The 22,189-nt window shown below is 40.2% G+C and overlaps 1 long non-coding RNA gene across 1 annotated transcript; it reads left to right on the top strand.

Annotated features, from left to right (window-relative positions):
- Window positions 1-9,319: 9,319 nt before the first annotated feature.
- LOC122019675 lies at window positions 9,320-9,707 on the top strand. The gene is made up of 3 exons (XR_006121988.1): window positions 9,320-9,395; window positions 9,494-9,592; window positions 9,692-9,707. It is a non-coding gene; the product is annotated as an uncharacterized LOC122019675 (long non-coding RNA).
- Window positions 9,708-22,189: the final 12,482 nt, after the last annotated feature.

Consider the following 22,189-nt stretch of genomic DNA (forward strand, 5'->3'; position numbering starts at 1 on the left):
TGAACTCCGACAAAGAGCTTGGAGAATGTAACACCTCAAGAAGTATGGAATGGATGAAAAACCCAATTGTATAACATTGATGAGTATTTTCATCCATTGCATTTTCACATGTCCTTAAAGCTGAAAGATCAAAGTTAGATGATCAGATTCAGAAATTTATTTTCATTGGACATGATAAAAATTTTAAGGAGTACAAATTGTACAATCTACACTAAGGAAGAGTTGTGTTTAGTAGTTGATGAATATGCATCATGGGACTGGAGCTCTAAGGAAGAAGAAGGATCTTATGATTTCCTTTCTTACTTTGATGAGGAATAAGAAGCATAAGAGGAATCTACTCCACCAGTAACTCAGTATTCACTCAAGTTATAATTCACATTAGGATCATCTTTAGGAGAAAAGAATCTAAAATATCAAAATCATAATTATAGCTATGATGAGATTCATGTTATTGATGAAACAAGTTTATTTTGTTTGTTGGTGCAATCAACCTCTAGTCAAGATTGACCAAGCTAAAGTTGGCTTAAGTTGAGTTTAGATGTTTGAAAAATATATTAGATGGTTGAGAGTAAGATGACAATTAACATAAAAATTATTAGAGAAGAAGATTGGTGGTACAATCGACCTAGGGTCAAGGTTGACCAAGATTGATTTGAGTTTCAATGTTGGCTGATTGAGCTAAAAGTTAAGTAGATCAAGCTTGGTTAGATACTCAATAATGATAAAATTCAAGTGGATCATGGTTGATCGAATACTTCCTAATTGGAAGTCCAATAAAGAGTTGACATGGGAGAAATCCAAGTCAATCATGGTCGATAGGACACTTGGCAATGTTGGGTGAAGTCCAAATGGGTTATGGAGGGTTGAACAATTGGTATGTGAAAGTAAAATCCAAATAGGTTACGGAGTACTAGATGTTAGACATATGGAAGTGAAGTCCTAATAGGTCATAGAGGACCAATGTGTTGAGGATTTACATGAAAAATTACATATGTTTTATAATAAAGCACTTAGAAGAGAAAATAATTTTCTTAAAGGATTATGTGCATCCCAAAATGACAAGACCATATGTAGGATCGATGACGTGCTAGAGGGGGGGGGGGGGGGGGGGGGGGAATATCATTCGTGCCTAATTCGTTCGTTTCAAAAAACTCAGAATAACACTTAGCGGAATAAAGAACAAATAAGACAAAGCTAGCACCTTTTGTTTTACTTGGTTCGGAGCCTATGACGACTCCTACTTTAAGGTCTGCGATCGTTAATTACTTATGTTGGACAATCACTATATATTCAAATAAGGATTACAAAACTTGAAGTACAATATAACAAAGTTATCGACAATAATAGAATTAGAAGTCTTTCGTCGGTTGTTAGAGCAGCGTTGAGGAGAGCAATAGTTGTTCATTCTTGATCTCAGAAATTGTGTTATTGAAGCAACTGGTCGAGCCCTCCTTAAATAGCTAAGCTAGACCTGATCCAGATTCATTGATCTCGGCATCAAGTTTGACTCGTCGCTGATCAATCGACCAATCCTCTAGTTCGATCAACCGATCTTGCCTGAATCGGTCCATCTTCCCATCTAGATTCAGCTTTGGATGAGTCACCATTCGGTCGACCGATCCCGTTATCCTCGCTGGCTTATTTGGTTTGATCCAATCAATCCGACCTGATCTCAGTCACTGCATATCCACTGTTCGGTCGACCGATCCCCATGTTTGGTTGATCGATCCTTCGATCAAATTGGGTCAGCTGGTTGGAAATCAACTCTGTTTACTTAGTGGTTCGGTCGACCGATCCCCGGTTCAATCGACCGATCAGGGCTAAGTCCAACCCTAGAAAACTATTAGTTTCCTACAAAATAGAGTTAAATAAAATAGGAAATATTATATAAATCATTACCTTGACAGCCTTCGAACTGTACGGTTCTGACTTCGGATTTCCTCCGGAAACCCTAGGTCGAACCGACGCCTACTGTTCCCTCAACGGGGAACGTGTCCTCACCTACTCCTCTTAGGAGAAGTTACTTGTTGCCAGATCGGTCCTCCAAATCGACTGGGCTTTTGCTCAGCGTCCGAAGCTTTAGGTCTTCATGCTAGATGTCCGCTCCTCGATCCATCAAGACTTCTACCTAGTCTGCGACCACCAGGGTATCAACCTAGAGTCCCCAACTCTAGGATTTTACCCAAAGCGCTTGACCCGCCAAAGCTTTTCTCTTAGGGTTACCACCCCCTAGGGGTTTCCACCTACCTAACCACAACTAGGACTTCCTATCACCTAAGGTTATCACCCCCTAGGACCTAGGGTTACCTCCCCCTAGGGGTTTCCACCTGCCTAGAATCCACTAGGATTTTTACCTAAGACAACTTAGGACTTTCCTGTAAGCTCAATCAACCTTATTAGCTTATAAGACAACTTAAGTTTGGACCCTTTGACATAATCAAAACTTAGGTTCTATCGTCTGATACTTCCTGCACCAACAATCTCCTCCTTTTTTATTATGACAACCTAGTTCAAAGTTAAGTAAAACATAACAATAATTTAAAGGATCTTTAGCATGAGCATAAAAATAATAATTTGAAAAACAACTCCCTTATGCTACCCTCTTTCACAAAAACTATTTCTAACTCTTAACTTTGACTTTTCTCTCTCCCTTTGACATAAATCAAAAAGTGGAGAGAAGGTTGTTTGACAAAAGGTTTTTACTCTGTTTAACTTTAAGCTCCCCCTAAATGGTAGCACTTAAAAAAAACTTAGCTTTGAAAATAATTGCTTTGAAAAATACTTAGCTAAATTAGAAATACTTTGAAAATACTTAGCTTTTTCAACAAAGACTGAGCTAAACTTAAGCTTTGAAAATAATTATTTTGTCAAGTACTTAGCTTTCAAAAGAAGTTAATAAAAACTTCGGTTTAATACTTAGCTTTATAGAGGTTTTGAAAAAGGTTTAGTTAAAAGTACTCAACTTAAAAAGTATTTTGATTAAAGCTTAGTTAAGTAATTAAAAAATTGATAAAAGCTTAGCTTAAGTACTTAGCCTAAAAAATACTTTTTAAAAAACTTTTTCAAAAATATTTGAACTTGTTTATTCAAATAAGGTTTATCTTCATAAAAGCTTAGCTTTTAAAATATTTTGATAAATACTTAGCTAAATGATTTCTTTGAAAAATACTTTATCAAATACTTAGTTTTTGCCTTTTCAAACATAATTTAATTTTCTTTTCAAAAATAATTTTTTTAAAAAATTAAGGGTGTGTTTGGTATGTGCGTTTTCCATTTTCATTTTCTAGAAAACATGTGTTTTCTGAAAAATGGTGTTTGGTTTGCGTTTTTCGTGCTTGCTTTCTAAAAAAATAGCTAGTGTTTTCTAGAAAAACAGAAAATGACAAAAATTCATTTTCTGTTTTCTAGAAAACGCGCGTTTTCCAGAAAATGAAAATGAAAAACGCGCGTACCAAATGCACCCTTAATAATTAACTTCCTCTTTCAGAAATATTTTGAACTTTTGAAAAAGTTTAACTTTGAAAAACAAAGTTTTAACAAAAAAATAAAAATTAATATCTTAATCTTCCTTTCACTCCCCCTTAATTAATGTCAAAAATATTTGAGGGTCCTAGAGTCTAAGCATAAAGATAAAAATAATTAACTATTTTTCAGTTTTTCCATCTCACCCTTTCTAGGTTATCAGACATGTTTAGCTTATAAGTGTATGTGAGACGGAGTTAAGTTAAGTTGATTTTATCTTTAACTTTGAAAAATATTGAAGTATATTTCAAAAATTTGGATTTCAAATGTACTGAATTTGAGATTTTAAAATATAAGTTTGAATTTTGAATGGGTTTGAATTTCAAATTTTGGAATATTAGTTTGAATTTCAAAATATAATTAAAATTTGAAGATTAATTGAATATTTGAAAATAATTTTGAAATTAATTATGATTTTAAAATGATTAATATTTTAGAAATTAATTATAATTTAAAAATAATTAATATTTAAAAATAATTAAGATTTGAAAATAATTTTGAAACTAATTATGATTTGAAAATGATTAATAATTTGAAAATGAGTAAAATTTTGGAAATAAATTAAAATATTATAATTAATTATAAATTTTAATTGAGTTAACTTTAATTTAATTAATTTAGGTTTGCTAACTACTTTAAATCTAGGTCTATCTCATCCTTTTCTAGATTTTCAATCAGGGAACCTTAATAGTTTTGTGAGATGATTAATTTAATCTTTAATTTAAATTTCAATCTAAGGGTTGATAAAAATATCTATTTCAATAATTAGCTTCTAGGCTGTGGCGAGATACTAGGACTTCTTAAGTATGGGATCATCCATCACATCTAGACAAAGTCTTTTAAATAAATTAAATAATTAATTGTCTTTCTAAAAATTATAGGTCTAACTAGTCAAGTGTGGATCAAGCCTAAATCCTTATCTACCCTAATCAAAGCATATATAATGAAAAACAGTAAAACAACCATCAGATAATTCTATTTTATGATAAAGACGATCTTTTTGTCGGGTTCCCTGGATTATAGCCTCGATAAGGTCTATCAAGGTAATAAATTTGATCCATGGGGACCCAATATTGACCAAGTCTAACTTGATTAGTCATATTAGACTTTGGGACCCATGCTTGGACTATTTTTCTGTGTTCAATTAATAAGCGATAGATAAGATCTAAACTTACAGTTAGCCTTATATCTAAGTCTAGATTGATTATATACAGCTCTCTGTTTTTCAAAAATTAGGTCAAGGTTCTTGGAACCAAAAGTAAACCATTCCAATGAGTCCTTGAGTTCTTTGACCTGAATTTTTAAATTGGAATTCTCTTCCTGAACTTGCTCAGCTAAAGAGCTCGAGTTAGTTATTTCCTTAAGGGTTGTTACCTCCTTTTGGAGTGACTTGACCCAGACATTGGATTTGGCCAACTTTCTTAATAAATATGCAATTAAATTTTGTAATTCATCTATCTGAGTACCAGAAATTAGGAAACTTACAATGTTGTTTGGCCCTTCAAAAATGGATACGAATCCGTGGGTTCTCTCAGACTCAGTTTCTGATTTGTTCTTGGTTTCAAACTTGGACTCGGTTTGGGCAACGTACGCTTGTACCGTAGGGAAAGGAAGCTCGCTTCTTCATGTCCTTCTTTGTCTGACTCTTCTGATGACTCGGACCACATTGCCTTCAATGTCTTCCTTCTTCCTTGCTTCTGGTTTGGACATTCAGGCTTGTAGTGTCCCTTCTGGTTGCAGCCGTAGCAGATAACTCCAGACTTGGTCTTCGAGTTTGATTGAGTCACCTTCTTCTTCTTGAGAGCTTTACAAACTAGTTTGATTAGTTTGATGGTGATTTCATCTTCAAGATCCGATTTATCTTCAGATTTGGGTTCGGTTCGACGCTTAATTTTTGGTTTCCTCTTTCTACTCGGCTGGGTAAGCAATGCCTTGCTCGGCTGGGCACGCATTAGTCTGTTCATAAAGTTCAAATTCTGAAAAGAGTTTCATCTAGTCTAATAGACGAAATATCCTTGGATACCTTGTAAGCATCTACCATTGATGCCCACAAGGTGTTTCTTGGAAAAGCGTTCAGTGCGTACCTTATGACGTCACAGTTCTCCACTTTCTGTCCGATCGCGTGGAGTCCGTTCAAAAGATCTTGTATGCGAGCATGTAGCTGACTCGCCAACTCACCTTCTTGTATTTTTATATTATATAACTTATTTAATATTAAATCTCGTTTGCTTACCTTCGTGTCGGAAGTGCTCTCGTGCAGCTCGATTAGTTTATTCCACAACTCCTTTACACTGTTGAAGGGACTAACTCAGTTTAATTCTTCTTTGGTTAGGTCGCATTGAAGAGTTTGCGTTGCTTTTGCATTGGCTTCAATTTTCCTGTGAGTTGGTGTGTCCCATTTGACGTAGGGGACAAGTGCTCTAGTGCTGTCGACTAATAGAGAGAAGTCCATTTGAATGATGATCCACATCTCTACCTCTGTCTTTAGATAGTACTCCATTCTGCCCTTCCAGTAGCCGAAATCTTCTCTGGAGAATAGAGGCGGACGTGCAGTGCTATAGCCTTCTTGGCGGGCCATTATAGAAGAAAATCTCGCACATAAAAAGTAAAAAAGAAACGAATGTCCCAACACTTGGTCTTGGATTAGTAATGCGGGAGAAAAATAAAACTAGCAATTCACTAATTTCAAAAAAAATAATAAAATATTAATAAAAAGTATTATTACAAATTTTGGTAACTACGATATTTTGGTAATATTGACGAATGGTGAAAAGATGAAAAATGAATTTTTCAAAAATAGTTTTGGAGGGAAAAAAATGAAAGACGTAAGATTTTTTTTTTAAGAAAAAACAGTATATAATTTTTCAAAGAAGAACCTCCCCTGCTCGATTGGTGGTTTCACCAAATCAGAGCGGCCAAGATCTGATACCAATTGTAGGATCGATGACGTGCTAGAGGAGGGTGAATAACACTCATGGCTAATTCGTTCATCTCAAAAAACTCAGAATAACACGTAGCGAAATAAAGAACAAATAAGACAAAGCTAACACTTTTGGTTTTACTTAGTTCAGAGTCTGTGATGACTCCTACTACAAGGCACGTGATCGTTGATCGCTTACATTGGACAATCACTATAGATTCGAATAAGTATTACAAAACTGGAAGAACAATATAACAAAGTTACTGACAACAATAGAATTAGAAGTCTTTCATCGGTTGTCAGAGCGGCGTTGAGGAAAGCAATAGTTTTTCATTCTTGATCTCAGAAATTATGTTATTGAAGCAACTAGTTGAGCCCTCCTTAAATAGCCAAGCTAGGTCTAATCCAGATCCATTAATCTTGGGATTAGGTTTGACTCATCGCTGATCGGTCGACCGATCCCCTGGTTCAGTCGACCAATCCGACCTGAATCGGTCCATCTACCCATCTAGATTCAGCTTCAGATGAGTCATCCTTCGATCGACTGATCACACCGTTCGGTCAATCGATCTCACTATCCTCGCTGGCTTATCTGTGATGTGAACCCAACGAAAAAGATATCTCAAGAACCCACAACGAATTGAAAACAGAAAGAAGGAAGGTCTAAAGACGATAAGATGGATGAAAGAAACCTCGACCTAATGCATAGAAAAGCATGAACCTTGGTATACGAGATAGAAGACACCATAACCTTGGGATTGAGGTTGATAAGTCTTTGAACGCCACAAGGAGATGCCTTGATAAGTTCAAGTTCAATGAAAAACCAACGAGCGAGAGCCTCACCGTGCTTTAGATTGAAAAATATGTCAAAGATACATGTGTGACCGTCACCCCCTTTATTTATAGCTATAAGGTGATCAAAAAACCCTAAAAGGCCAAAAGAAAGCCCATTTAGTAAAGGCCTATGTAGACTACTTAGCCATTTTAAGCTTATGGCATTATTACAACCCAAATAAAAGTAGAAATTGAGTCTAAATTAAGCCTACATATCCCTACTACATAGACATGAGACTTAAGTGCTAATTAAGCTCATCTAAGGCTTGAATTAGGTTAACTATGCCGAATGACTTGCTCTTGAGAATAAAGGATGCATTGGAGAATGTATACTGAATGACCCGCCATGAGAAAGTATCATGGATCGTTATATGAGTGTCATATACTTTCTCATGTGTCTATTAGTATGACTACTAGTCCTTGGACCTGAAGTCACCATGGTTCCCTACATAAGAAGTTATATACTTTGGTTTCGTCAAACGTCACCCGTAACTGTGTGGACTATAAAGGCGATTACTGGGTATGTAACGAATTATGCAGAGGGATGTGAGGATGTGAGTGATGTAGATGGGATCTATCCCTCCTATATGACGGGAGCAACATCGATATTTTTGATAGAGTGAGACCACGAAGTGCATGCACTACAACAAAATTGTTAAAAGACAACACCACAAAGACAACGATTTTAGAAGGAACTGTTGTTAATTTGGTAAAAGACAACAGTTTTTAACAAAATCGTTGTCTTTGAGCGCCCAAAAAAAATAAAAGACAACAGTTTGTAAAAATCGTTATTGTTGAACGACTTTTTGTAAAATCAACAACACCTTTTACAACAGTTTTCTAAAACTGTTGTCTTTAAGTGCTTTTTTAGGGGTAAAAGACAACAGTTTATTAAATTGTTGTCTTTGACTTTATTTATTCGCCGTTTTTCTCATTCGTCATTTTTTTTGTAGCAATGGTTTGCTTCCCTCTCTCCGAAAATTTTTTGACGCCCTATTTTCCCCCCTTAGCCTATCCAAACCCTAAACCTCTCTCGTCATACGAGATCTTCATACGGCTCTCCTCATACGATCTTGGCGAGTGTGGAAGTATGCCCCTTTTTTAAAATGCGAGGTAGGAGCGTGGGTGGTTGCTGCTGCTTGTGCAGATTGCTGGGTGGAGGTGGAGATGGAAGCGGAGGCGACCTCCTCGGTCCTGGGTTCTCTCCGCCTTGGGGGGTCTTCTCCATGATCGCCTTCCAAGTTGCTTCCATAGAGTCGTTCTCCTCCGAGCTCTCCGCCTCCTTGTCCAATGGATCGCCGTCGGAATCTGGATCTAGGAGTTTAGGCGTTGCAGGCGTAGGTCGGGGCGAGAGAGGGACGGCTTGAGCAGCGGGAGGAGGAGGGGCACTCTCGAAAGACTTGATCTTCACGGCTTCCGTCGCCTCCAGCGGCCCGTGGTGGTGCTTTTGGTCGGAGAGCTTCCATATGATGAGGACGATGAGATGGATGACGACGAAGAGATACAGCGGCGAGAGGCAGGAACAGAGGGGAGGGGGCAGGACGGCGCCGCTGTCGGTCTGTCGTCATCGTCAGCCAAGAGCTGGGCGCAGCAGGCTGAGGAGACGTACCAGCTCTAGCTAGCTCTGGCGCTTCGGCTCTGCTCCGAGGCGGCCTGCGCGGAGGACCCTAATTTCTTGGACGCTGCAGATCAGATGGTGCTGCCGGAACGTGCTGCTCCTACTTCCTTGTCCCATCGATTCTGGGTTTGGAGACAGTTTCATCCTCTCTGTACAATCTGAACCGGGCGGCGCAAGTGGCCTTCCCCGGCGAAGAGATACTGGCGAGAGCTAAGAGCTTCTCCTATGCCTTCTTGCGAGAGAAACAAGCTGCACACCAGCTGCTCGACAAATGGATCATCACCAAGGATTTGCTCGGGGAGGTAATTGTCCAACTAAAATAGATAAATTTCAGTTTCTACTTGTGTCGAATTAGTACCATATCCTAGTTTGATCAACGGAGTAGGTGGAGTATGCTCTGGATTTCCCCTGGTACGCGAGCCTACCTCGCGTTGAGGCAAGACTCTACTTGGAGCAGTATGGAGGGGGAAGTGATATTTGGATTGGCAAGACTCTCTACAGGTAAGCTCATCTACTGATCGCAGTTCCTTACTTTAAGCTATCTACTTACTAAACTTGTTTACTTAACTGAATGATTAACTGAAAGAGTGATATGGCAGGATGCCTCTGGTAAACAATGATATGTATTTGGAGTTGGCTAAGTTGGACTTTAACCATTGCCAAGCTCACCATCAGCTGGAGTGGCTCTATCTTCAAAAGTATGTCAAATATTTCTTATTCTAATTGAGACCTGCATTGGTTCAGTGTTGTACAAGTAGTCAACCTATTCAAGTTTCAATTGTGTGGTTCCACTCAAGGTGGTACGAGGAGGCAAGCCTTGGATGGCATGGTGTGAGCAGAAGAACCCTGTTGGAGGACTTCTTCTTAGCAGCCTCTTGCATATTCGAACCCGAACGCAAGACTGAGAGGTTGAGTTGGGTTTGAACCCTAGTTTTCTCGAAGGCCATTTCAGCCTACTTTGGCAGGGACTCATGCACTGATACTGTCACGCCCCCAGAAGAGTCCCTGTCCGAGAAAATTTCGGCAGCATCTCCCTTGTACGGCGGACAATCAAAAATTTTCTACAAGCACTAAATACTCAGCCACATGCGGCTGGAATAATAACAATAAATATAACACAACCACACAAACATCCACGCAGTTATATATAATCAAACAAAGCAGTATTACTCTGACTTGAAAACCACCCTACTCAACTACACTCGTAAAACTCAAATCCGACGAAACTCACCTCTTATGCCGACCCGGCAGGCATGTAGTAGAATATGACCAAATAAAATCCATCGACATCACAATAATAAATACAACGTCCAAGTATCAAACAAATCAAGTCTAAACATAGACAAACGAGAAGAAAACTCAAAAGTCAATCAATCCTCGAGGTCTGTAGGGGATCTAGCACTACGTGTAGTGGGGACTAACGACTAGAACTCCCTCCGGACAGCATCAACCTGAAAATAACAACAATGGAGGCGGGGTGAGTCCAACACTCAGCAGGTACAGTTGATATGCAAAGTAAAGAAATAACACCTAGCACTAATCATGCGTACAGTCTCCTGATAAAAATAAAGGTAAATGCAAACCGCAAAAGACAAGAGAGAATCTGTACTAACCAGGACCCGGTATAAGGACAAACAGTCCGAAAGGTATAGAAGACCTGTATGCATGTCAAACATAGGTATCCAAACAATATGCAGCATATAAATGCAACAATCACAATCACAAACAATAAATGCATCATGCATATGATGCCAATGTCATGGTCACCCCTGACGCCAGTCAGCCAACTCACAACAAAAGTGGGACCAAGTGGGTAGGGCTGTGACAACCGCGCACTCAGCAACACTACTCCTGATGAGTGATGCTGTCGGAGTACATACGTACTCCTACCCCAAATCATAAATGGGGGAGCGCAATGCTCTCATCTCCCGGTACACTATGACGGGGAGGAATCTCTAACGTGCTACACGTTGCGTCACACTACCCATGAGCGGATCAACGAAGCACCGAAAGAGTCAAACTGACGTGCTACCACGCTGTGTCACGCTACCCATGAGCGTCACAACGGAGCACCGAACAGTGATGAAAACTGGCAAAGTGCTCGACAATAATGGAGCAATCTCTCACACAGCATGCAATCATGCGAATGGTGCATGTCACTAAGCAAGGTAATATGCTAAATCAACCTCTGGACATATAACAATGGGCACCATAGTGAATAGATCAAAACAAGATATACTGATCAATAAGGTATCAAACCTAGGTCCTGAACATGTGAAACATGGTTGTATCACTACCCATGAGCATGTGAAATCAGATAGGTATCAACACGAAATGCCAACAAACAATCAATCAAACAGGTAACATGTATCGGGCAGTGATTAACCGAAACAAATGAGAAAAACACAATTAATGCAAATTGTTAATTTCATTACTAGGCATATCAAAGACAATAAGTCAAAAGTACCCGCCTCCGACAAAAGAAAGGTCCAATTCCGACTCCGAGATACTCGTCTCGCGTCAAAATCCTGTGATATCAAACATACGTTTTTATTTAGCTACAATTCTAATAAATAGCTAAATAAAAATCTCTAACCCTGAATTAGGGCAAAACCCTAATTAATACATGAACATAAACCTAATTCACACTTAGTCAATTTGTATCCCTTTTACACTGACATGCTACAATTATCCAACCTACATGAATCAGCAAAATCAAAAATCCATATTTAAAAATTTACTACTAAATGATCGATGCACCCATATTCAACTAATCCCAATTACGCAAACCAGAAGAGATTTACTAACACAAAATCCACATTTAACCTCATCAATAAACCAACCAAATCCAATAATGAATCCACTCCAAAACTTACCCAAACTCAAGTAGGTGGACAGGGGTACAAGCCGGCCACAGAGGTTTTACAATTGCTTCCTCCCTGTTTCCACTTCCTCTTCTTCGGTGATGGTAGTACAGTACAAAATCTACTGCTGGTGGTAGTGAAACCGGCTGCCGGAGGAATGGAGAGGGAAAACAGTGGTGTCGGGCAGCAGATTGTGATCACCAAGATGCTGGTCTCGGATTGCTTTGCCTCGTCCACAACCCGGAGAGATAACTAAAGCACAGGAAAACAAAGCAAAGATTAGGGCAAGGAGCATCCGAGAAGAATTTCCGGGAAGATTCGAGATGAAGGCAGAGAGGAGAAAACCGGCACTGCTTGGCGTCGGCGGAGACGCTAGGGCACAGATGACAGCGGCCGGCGCTGGAGTTTGTCTAGGGCAGAGGAAGGGTCGCCGGCACTGCTCGTGCGTCGGTGGAGAAGGAAACGGCTGCAGCCGGCGGTTAGGGCAGAGGAGAAGGTCACGAGGGAAGAAGACTCGGGCGTGCAGGGGTTTTCGGCGAGGAAGAGAGGAAATAAAGAAAAAAAAAAGAAAAGAAAAATAAATAAAGAAAAGGAATTAAGAAATTCAACTTTTCCTCATTTAAATGGGGTAACCTAAACAGGCTTTTTCCTGACTCCGTTTTTATCCCCGTTAACTCGTCCGTACTAGCTCCGAAAAATTTCCAAAAATTTGGAAAATTCCCTTATTATTATTCGTCCATTTTCGGTATTTTACATTCTCCCCCACTAACAAAAATTTGGTGCCCAAATTTCGTTATCTACCATCAGCAAACACTAACAATAGGTAAAAGAGTATAAATGCCGAACGGTAAATTAAATCACATACCTCAAGGGAAAAGATGGGGGTATCGAGCTCAGATCGTATCCTCGAGCTCCCAGGTAACCTCCTCGTCAAAATGATGTTGCCATCGGACTTTCACCAGTCGGATAGTCTTGTCCGCAGCTGACGCTCCTTCTGATCCAGAATCCGTATTGGAACCTCCTCGTAGGTGGCGTCAGGTTGAAGGGGAACAGGGATATCTGTCAGCACATGCGTCGGATCGGGTAAGCTACTGCTCCGATCCTCTCCAAGATCTGGAAAGGTCCAATGTATCACGGAGCTAGCTTACCTCTGAGGCCAATCTCTTCACCCCTTTCTTGGGTGAAACTCGCAAAAATACCTGGTCACGAATGGAGAACTCTAAGAGTCTCCCACTCCGGTCAGCGTAACCCTTCTGGCAGTCTTATGCCTCTAACATCCTCTGTCCGATAGTATGTACCACTTTGCCTCACGTTGAGCTCTATGAGGTCCCAACAACTGGGCCTCTCGGATTCTCGTCCAGATTAACGACTGAGCAACTATGGTAACAAAAATACCCTGCTCTGTCTGTCCCTGCTCCTCAAAGTCTAACTCGGAGAAACCCTAAATCCAGTCTGTTACCACTACTCGGTGGCAAACTAAAGTCCCTTTGGACTTCTGGTCAAGTACATCGGCAACCACATTAGCTTTTCTCGGGTGATAGCTAATGGTACACTCATAATCCTTCAGGAACTCCATCCATCTCCTCTATCGAAGATTAAGTTCCTTCCAAGTAATCAGATATTTAAAATTCTGATGATCAGTGAGAATCTCAATGTAATATCTTACAGGTAATGCCGCCAAATCTTCAGGGCAAAAATAATAGCGGCCAACTCCAGATCATGAACTGGGTATTTCTTCTCATACTCCTTCAACTACGGAGAAGCATATGAGAATACTCTACCGTGCTACATTAGAACAGCACTCATATCCTGTAGAAACGTGTCGGTGTAGAGGACAAATCCGTCCTCTCCAGAAGGTAAAAACCAAAAATCGAAGCCGACATTAGTCTCCGCTTCTGCTCCTAGGAACTGGTCTTGAAATCCTCAATCCAAGTAAACTTCACACCTTTCATGGTCAGGCGTGTAAGTAACGTAGCAATCCGTGAGAAACCCTCAACGTATCTCCGGAAATATCGAACCAAACAGAGGAAGTTGCAAGCTTCCTGTATAGACTCTGTCTACTCCCAACGGTAACAACCTCGATCTCATGTGAAACCACGGTATACTCCTATTGGTGACCGTGTGGCTCAAACATCTCACATAAGACAAACCCAAAACGCACTACTGAACTTCGTATATAGATATTCTCATCGAAACATCTCTATCCTATGCAAAGATGATGTGCGTGACTCACCGCTGATTCGTAATAGATCACATCATCGTCTACAAAGACAATGGAATCCGATCCAAACATCCTGGAAATACCAAAATCATCAAGTCTCTGTAAGCCTATATGGCCAAAAACCAAAACACATAATGTCCGTATCACAGACATTTCTAACCATAAGATCTATGATAATAAGTCAAAAATCTAATCATCAATAACATAAATCACCATAGAATAAATCCTCCAGTGTGAGAGCAACGCTCCATCACAGGAAACATCACATATGTGGGAGCAACGCTCTACCACCAATAGTCTGAAATAGGTATCTGCAATAAATATAGGAGCTATGCTCCGCTACCAGCAATCCGTAATATGTGGGAGCAACTCTCCACCACAAAATAATACATAAGTACCTCAAGAAACCTAACTATCCAGCTAGCGAATGTACAAGATCTCTCTACCACAAATCACTGTGGTTAGCCTAGGCTATAACAACCTAGTAAACTAATCAAATCCATCATCAACTCTATCAGCATCCTAGTGGGTCATCCACTGATAGGAGAATTAGTTGATGAGTTAATCCAACAAATGATATAATGTAGACACTCCACATCCTACATTTAACATAGGTAGAATCATCATGATGCTACCCACTATACATCTGTCACAGATGCACACACAACATATGTATGATCGACATAATCCTCCAATTAGTAACATCAAACATACTCACAACATAGGTATAAATCATCGTGATACCTCCAACAATGCACACCGAACCCGTGTGCATATACCAACATAGGTATAATCGACAAAACACCTCAAACAACACTCACATGACCTATATACACCTATGCCAAGAGTATAATCAACATAATACTTCCAACAAATCATAATCGACACAAGTATACTCTCAAAACAATCATATAATGAACAAGATACCTCAAATATTACACCCAACACATCTGCACATATCACAACTCAGATTAGATCGATAAGATACATCCAATAAAACACTCAAACATATGTGCACATTCCACAACATAGTTTTTAATTGACAAATACCTCCAATAAACAATCAGACATGTATGTCTAACCACTCGGGTATAATCTACTAGAAACCCATAATAATCATATGTATAAAGGTATACGACCCAAAAGATAAAGTCAGAATTCAAGAACACCAAATCATTATTTATCCACATAGTTCAATATCAGATGAACAAATATCAATTTTATCATCATGTTAACTAACCACAACTAACCAGATTTCTAAAAATCTCATAGGCACTCTAAACCATAAACTCTCTAACACCCGATTTATAATCTGATCACCAACTATAAACATCATATCGTGAATATCATACATGACACTTACTATATCACCATCAATGACAACCCAAATAATAGATCATCAAAATAGTTGACACTCACTATGTCACCATCAACGACAACCCAAATAATAGATCATCAGACAACCACAAACATTTACTCTCACAAACCCTTAGAAATCAACATATCACAATATCTAATCTCACAATATCATTCTCAATAATGATCAAACATGGTAACTCCCAATGAAACAATTTTCATCGTATCAGGTGTCCTAATATCCAAAAGATACGAGTATAAAAACTCTACTGTCTAAGTCCACAGAAATATATAGGTATCATCCATTACCCAGCTAACAATAGCAGAGGCTGATATGTGCCTCCATCTCCTAATAGTAGTAAGCTAAAACTACTGATGGTATGAAATGAAAAATCACCGAGACTATAATCCTTGATCTCTATTAGGTCACCAAGATTGGTTAACCCTTCACATTAAATAGCTACAACCCGTGACATTATAAGATAAAGTGCTAATAGATGTCCTAACTATCATAAAATAAACATCATATTTATTTGCGCGAGATGTTCCATCATTGTCAGCCTCCAACCGACCTCAAAATTCGAGCGAAAATCGCCGAATCCATATAACAACGAAATTAAACATAATATCTACGACCGTACAAACCGAAATAGACATCCAAAAATCCAGAACACCAAAAGAAGGTATCCATAACCTGCTCTGATACCAATAAATTAGTATCAGATAAATCTCGAAAATCCATAATACAAAAATCCAACAAGTATCGCCAAACTTGGCGCTCTGATACCAAGTAAATAAATTGGTATCAGGTTATCCCAAACATCCAACATACGAAAACAAAAGATCGTATACCTATGCTCTGATACCACTTTATTTACTTGGTATCAGAGCGCCAAGTTTGGCGATACTTGTTGGATTTTTGTATTATGGATTTTCGAGATTTATCTGATACTAATTTATTGGTATCAGAGCAGGTTATGGATACCTTCTTTTGGTGTTCTGGATTTTTGGATGTCTATTTCGGTTTGTACGGATTTCCGTTATGATTATGTTTCGGATTTTCGTTTCGGATTTATATAGATTTTCGGCGATTTTCTCGTTCGGAATTTTGAGGTCAGAAGTTGGGGACTGGACAGCGATGGAACATCTCCAGACGGCAAATAGGTATGATGTTTATTTTATGATAGTTAGGACATCTATTAGCACTTTATCTTTATTACCTGTCTGGTTGTTGTAGCCATATTACATGTGAAGGGTTAGCCACTGATACCAGAACACCAAAAATCCAGAACACCAAAAATCCAGAACACCAAAAGAAGGTATCCATAACCTGCTCTGATACCACTAAATTGTCACGCCCCCAGAAGAGTCCCTGTCCGAGAAAATTTCGGCAGCATCTCCCTTGTACGGCGGACAATCAAAAATTTTCTACAAGCACTAAATACTCAGCCACATGCGGCTGGAATAATAACAATAAATATAACACAACCACACAAACATCCACGCAGTTATATATAATCAAACAAAGCAGTATTACTCTGACTTGAAAACCACCCTACTCAACTACACTCGTAAAACTCAAATCCGACGAAACTCACCTCTTATGCCGACCCGGCAGACATGTAGTAGAATAAGACCAAATAAAATCCATCGACATCACAATAATAAATACAACGTCCAAGTATCAAACAAATCAAGTCTAAACATAGACAAACGAGAAGAAAACTCAAAAGTCAATCAATCCTCGAGGTCTGCAGGGGATCTAGCACTACATGCAGTGGGGACTAGCGACTGGAACTCCCTCCTGACAGCATCAACCTGAAAATAACAACAATGGAGGCGGGGTGAGTCCAACACTCAGCAGGTACAGTTGATATGCAAAGTAAAGAAATAACACCTAGCACTAATCATGCGTACAGTCTCCTGATAAAGATAAAGGTAAATGCAAACCGAAGAAGACAAGAGAGAATCTGTACTAACCAGGACCCGGTATAAGGACAAACAGTCCGAAAGGTATAGAAGACCTGTATGCATGTCAAACATAGGTATCCAAACAATATGCAGCATATAAATGCAACAATCACAATCACAAACAATAAATGCATCATGCATATGATGCCAATGTCATGGTCACCCCTGACGCCAGTCAGCCAACTCACAACAAAAGTGGGACCAAGTGGGTAGGGCTGTGACAACCGCGCACTCAGCAACACTACTCCTGATGAGTGATCGAGTGGACGGGATGCTGTCGGAGTACATACGTACTCCTACCCCAAATCATAAATGGGGGAGCGCAATGCTCTCATCTCCCGGTACACTATGACGGGGAGGAATCTCTAACGTGCTACACGCTGCGTCACACTACCCATGAGCGGATCAACGGAGCACCGGAAGAGTCAAACTGACGTGCTACCAGCGTGTCACGCTACCCATGAGCGTCCAACGGAGCACCGAGCAGTGATGAAAACGGAAAAGTGCTCGACAATAATGGAGCAATCTCTCACACAGCATGCAATCATGCGAATGATGCATGTCACTAAGCAAGATAATATGCTAAATCAACCTCTGGACATATAACAATGGGCACCATAGTGAATAGATCAAAACAAGATATACTGATCAATAAGGTATCAAACCTAGGTCCTGAACATGTGAAACATGGTTGTATCACTACCCATGAGCATGTGAAATCAGATAGGTATCAACACGAAATGCCAACAAACAATCAATCAAACAGGTAACATGTATCGGGCAGTGATTAACCGAAACAAATGAGAAAAACACAATTAATGCAAATTGTTAATTTCATTACTAAGCATATCAAAGACAATAAGTCAAAAGTACCCGCCTCCGACAAAAGAAAGGTCCAATTCCGACTCCGAGATACTCGTCTCGCGTCAAAATCCTGTGATATCAAACATACGTTTTTATTTAGCTACAATTCTAATAAATAGCTAAATAAAAATCTCTAACCCTGAATTAGGGCAAAACCCTAATTAATACATGAACATAAACCTAATTCACACTTAGTCAATTTGTATCCCTTTTACACTGACATGCTACAATTATCCAACCTACATGAATCAGTAAAATCAAAAATCCATATTTAAAAAATTTACTACTAAATGATCAATGCACCCATATTCAACTAATCCCAATTACGCAAACCAGGAGAGATTTACTAACACAAAATCCACATTTAACCTCATCAATAAACCAACCAAATCAATAATGAATCCACTCCAAAACTTACCCAAACTCAAGTAGGTGGACAGGGGTACAAGCCGGCCACAGAGGTTTTACAATTGCTTCCTCCCTGTTTCCACTTCCTCTTCTTCGGTGATGGTAGTACAGTACAAAATCTACTGCTGGTGGTAGTGAAACCGGCTGCCAGAGGAATGGAGAGGGAAAAACAGTGGTGTCGGGCAGCAGATTGTGATCACCAAGATGCTGGTCTCGGACTGCTTTGCCTCTGTCCACAACCCGGAGAGATAACTAAAGCACAGGAAAACAAAGCAAAGATTAGGGCAAGGAGCATCCGAGAAGAATTCCAGGAAGATTCGAGATGAAGGCGGAGAGGAGTAAATGAGTGAGAACCAATGGAAGCAACAAACTCGCACTCGGAAGTGGCACACCAAGGAAGAACTCGGCACCTAGGTCTCGGCTAGGGCAGAAGCGTGGCGGTGAGATGGGGTCAGCGAGGGTGCAAAGAAGAGAAGGGCCGGCTCTAGGGAAAGGTGACGTCGGCCGGCGCTGGAGTGTCGGCAGAGGAAGGCCGGCGGTGTCTCGCCGGACCAGAGGAGGCGGCGTCGGCGGTGACGCTAGGCACAGAGGCGATCGGCTATAGAAGGGGCGGCTCCCGGCGGTGTTAGGGTCGAGTGGCTGGCGGCTAGGGCACAGACTCGGTGGGGAAGAAGGAAAGGCTCGGCGATTAGGGCAAGGAGTCGGCGACGGGGAAGAAGGGGCGCGCGGACGGTTTCGGGGAGAAGAAACAGATTCGGGGAGAAGAAATAGAGGAAACGGCGAAAAGAAAAATAAAGAAAAGGCAAAATAAATAAAGAAAAGGAATTAAGAAATTCAACTTTTCCTCACTTAAATGGGGTAACCTAAACAAGCTTTTCCGGGCCCCGTTTTTATCCCCATTAACCCGTCCATACGAGCTCCGAAAAATTCCCGAAAAATTTCCAAAAATTTCGGAAAATTCCCTTATTAATATTCGCCTATTTTCCGGTACTTTACATTCTCCCCCACTAATAAAAATTTGGTCCCCAAATTTCATTATCTACCATCAGCAAGTACCAACAACAGATATAGAGTATAAATGCTGAACGGTAAATAAATCACATACCTCAAGTGAAAAGATGGGGATATCGAGCTCGGATAGTGTCCTCGAGCTCCCAAGTAGCCTCCTCGTCCGAAAGATACTACCATCCGACCTTAACAAGCCGGATAGTCTTGTTCCGCAACTGACGCTCATTCCGGTCGAGAATCCGTACCGGAACCTCCTCATAGGTAATGTCAGGCTGAACTGGAACTGGGATATCTGCCAGCACATGCGTCGGATCGGGTACATATCTCCTCAGCATGGATACATGAAATACATCGTGCACGCCTGACAGGGACGGTGGTAGTGCCAGTCGGTAAGCTACTGCTCCGATCCTCTCCAAGATCTGGAAAGGTCCAATGTATCACGGAGCTAGCTTACCTCTGAGGCCAATCTCTTCACCCCTTTCTTGGGTGAAACTCGCAAAAATACCTGGTCACGAATGGAGAACTCTAAGAGTCTCCCACTCCGGTCAGCGTAACCCTTCTGGCAGTCTTATGCCTCTAACATCCTCTGTCCGATAGTATGTACCACTTTGCCTCACGTTGAGCTCTATGAGGTCCCAACAACTGGGCCTCTCGGATTCTCGTCCAGATTAACGGCTGAGCAACTATGGTAACAAAAATACCCTGCTCTGTCTGTCCCTGCTCCTCAAAGTCTAACTCGGAGAAACCCTAAATCCAGTCTGTTACCACTACTCGGTGGCAAACTAAAGTCCCTTTGGACTTCTGGTCAAGTACATCGGCAACCACATTAGCTTTTCTCGGGTGATAGCTAATGGTACACTCATAATCCTTCAGGAACTCCATCCATCTCCCCTATCGAAGATTAAGTTCCTTCCAAGTAATCAGATATTTAAAATTCTGATGATCTGTGAGAATCTCAATGTAATATCTTACAGGTAATGCCGCCAAATCTTCAGGGCAAAAATAATAGCGGCCAACTCCAGATCATGAACTGGGTATTTCTTCTCATACTCCTTCAACTACGGAGAAGCATATGAGAATACTCTACCGTGCTACATTAGAACGACACCCATATCCTGTAGAAACGTGTCGGTGTAGAGGACAAATCCGTCCTCTCCAGAAGGTAAGCTCCTAGAAACTGGTCTTGAAATCCTCAATCCAAGTAAACTTCACACCTTTCATGGTCAGGCGTGTAAGTAGCGTAGCAATCCGTGAGAAACCCTCAACGTATCTCCGGAAATATCGAACCAAACAGAGGAAGTTGCGAGCTTCCTGTATAGACTCTGTCTACTCCCAACGGTAACAACCTCGATCTCATGTGAAACCACGGTATACTCCTATTGGTGACCGTGTGGCTCAAACATCTCACATAAGACAAACCCAAAACGCACTACTGAACTTCGTATATAGATATTCTCATCGAAACATCTCTATCCTATGCAAAGATGATGTGCGTGACTCACCGCTGATTCGTAATAGATCACATCATCGTCTACAAAGACAATGGAATCCGATCCAAACATCCTGGAAATACCAAAATCATCAAGTCTCTGTAAGCCTATATGGCCAAAAACCAAAACACATAATGTCCGTATCACAGACATTTCTAACCATAAGATCTATGATAATAAGTCAAAAATCTAATCATCAATAACATAAATCACCATAGAATAAATCCTCCAGTGTGAGAGCAACGCTCCATCACAGGAAACATCACATATGTGGGAGCAACGCTCTACCACCAATAGTCTGAAATAGGTATCTGCAATAAATATAGGAGCTATGCTCCGCTACCAGCAATCCGTAATATGTGGGAGCAACTCTCCACCACAAAATAATACATAAGTACCTCAAGAAACCTAACTATCCAGCTAGCGAATGTACAAGATCTCTCTACCACAAATCACTGTGGTTAGCCTAGGCTATAACAACCTAGTAAACTAATCAAATCCATCATCAACTCTATCAGCATCCTAGTGGGTCATCCACTGATAGGAGAATTAGTTGATGAGTTAATCCAACAAATGATATAATGTAGACACTCCACATCCTACATTTAACATAGGTAGAATCATCATGATGCTACCCACTATACATCTGTCACAGATGCACACACAACATATGTATGATCGACATAATCCTCCAATTAGTAACATCAAACATACTCACAACATAGGTATAAATCATCGTGATACCTCCAACAATGCACACCGAACCCGTGTGCATATACCAACATAGGTATAATCGACAAAACACCTCAAACAACACTCACATGACCTATATACACCTATGCCAAGAGTATAATCAACATAATACTTCCAACAAATCATAATCGACACAAGTATACTCTCAAAACAATCATATAATGAACAAGATACCTCAAATATTACACCCAACACATCTGCACATATCACAACTCAGATTAGATCGATAAGATACATCCAATAAAACACTCAAACATATGTGCACATTCCACAACATAGTTTTTAATTGACAAATACCTCCAATAAACAATCAGACATGTATGTCTAACCACTCGGGTATAATCTACTAGAAACCCATAA

This window comes from Zingiber officinale, chromosome 9A (assembly GCF_018446385.1).
Source record: "Zingiber officinale cultivar Zhangliang chromosome 9A, Zo_v1.1, whole genome shotgun sequence".
Classification (NCBI taxonomy): Eukaryota; Viridiplantae; Streptophyta; class Magnoliopsida; order Zingiberales; family Zingiberaceae; genus Zingiber; species Zingiber officinale.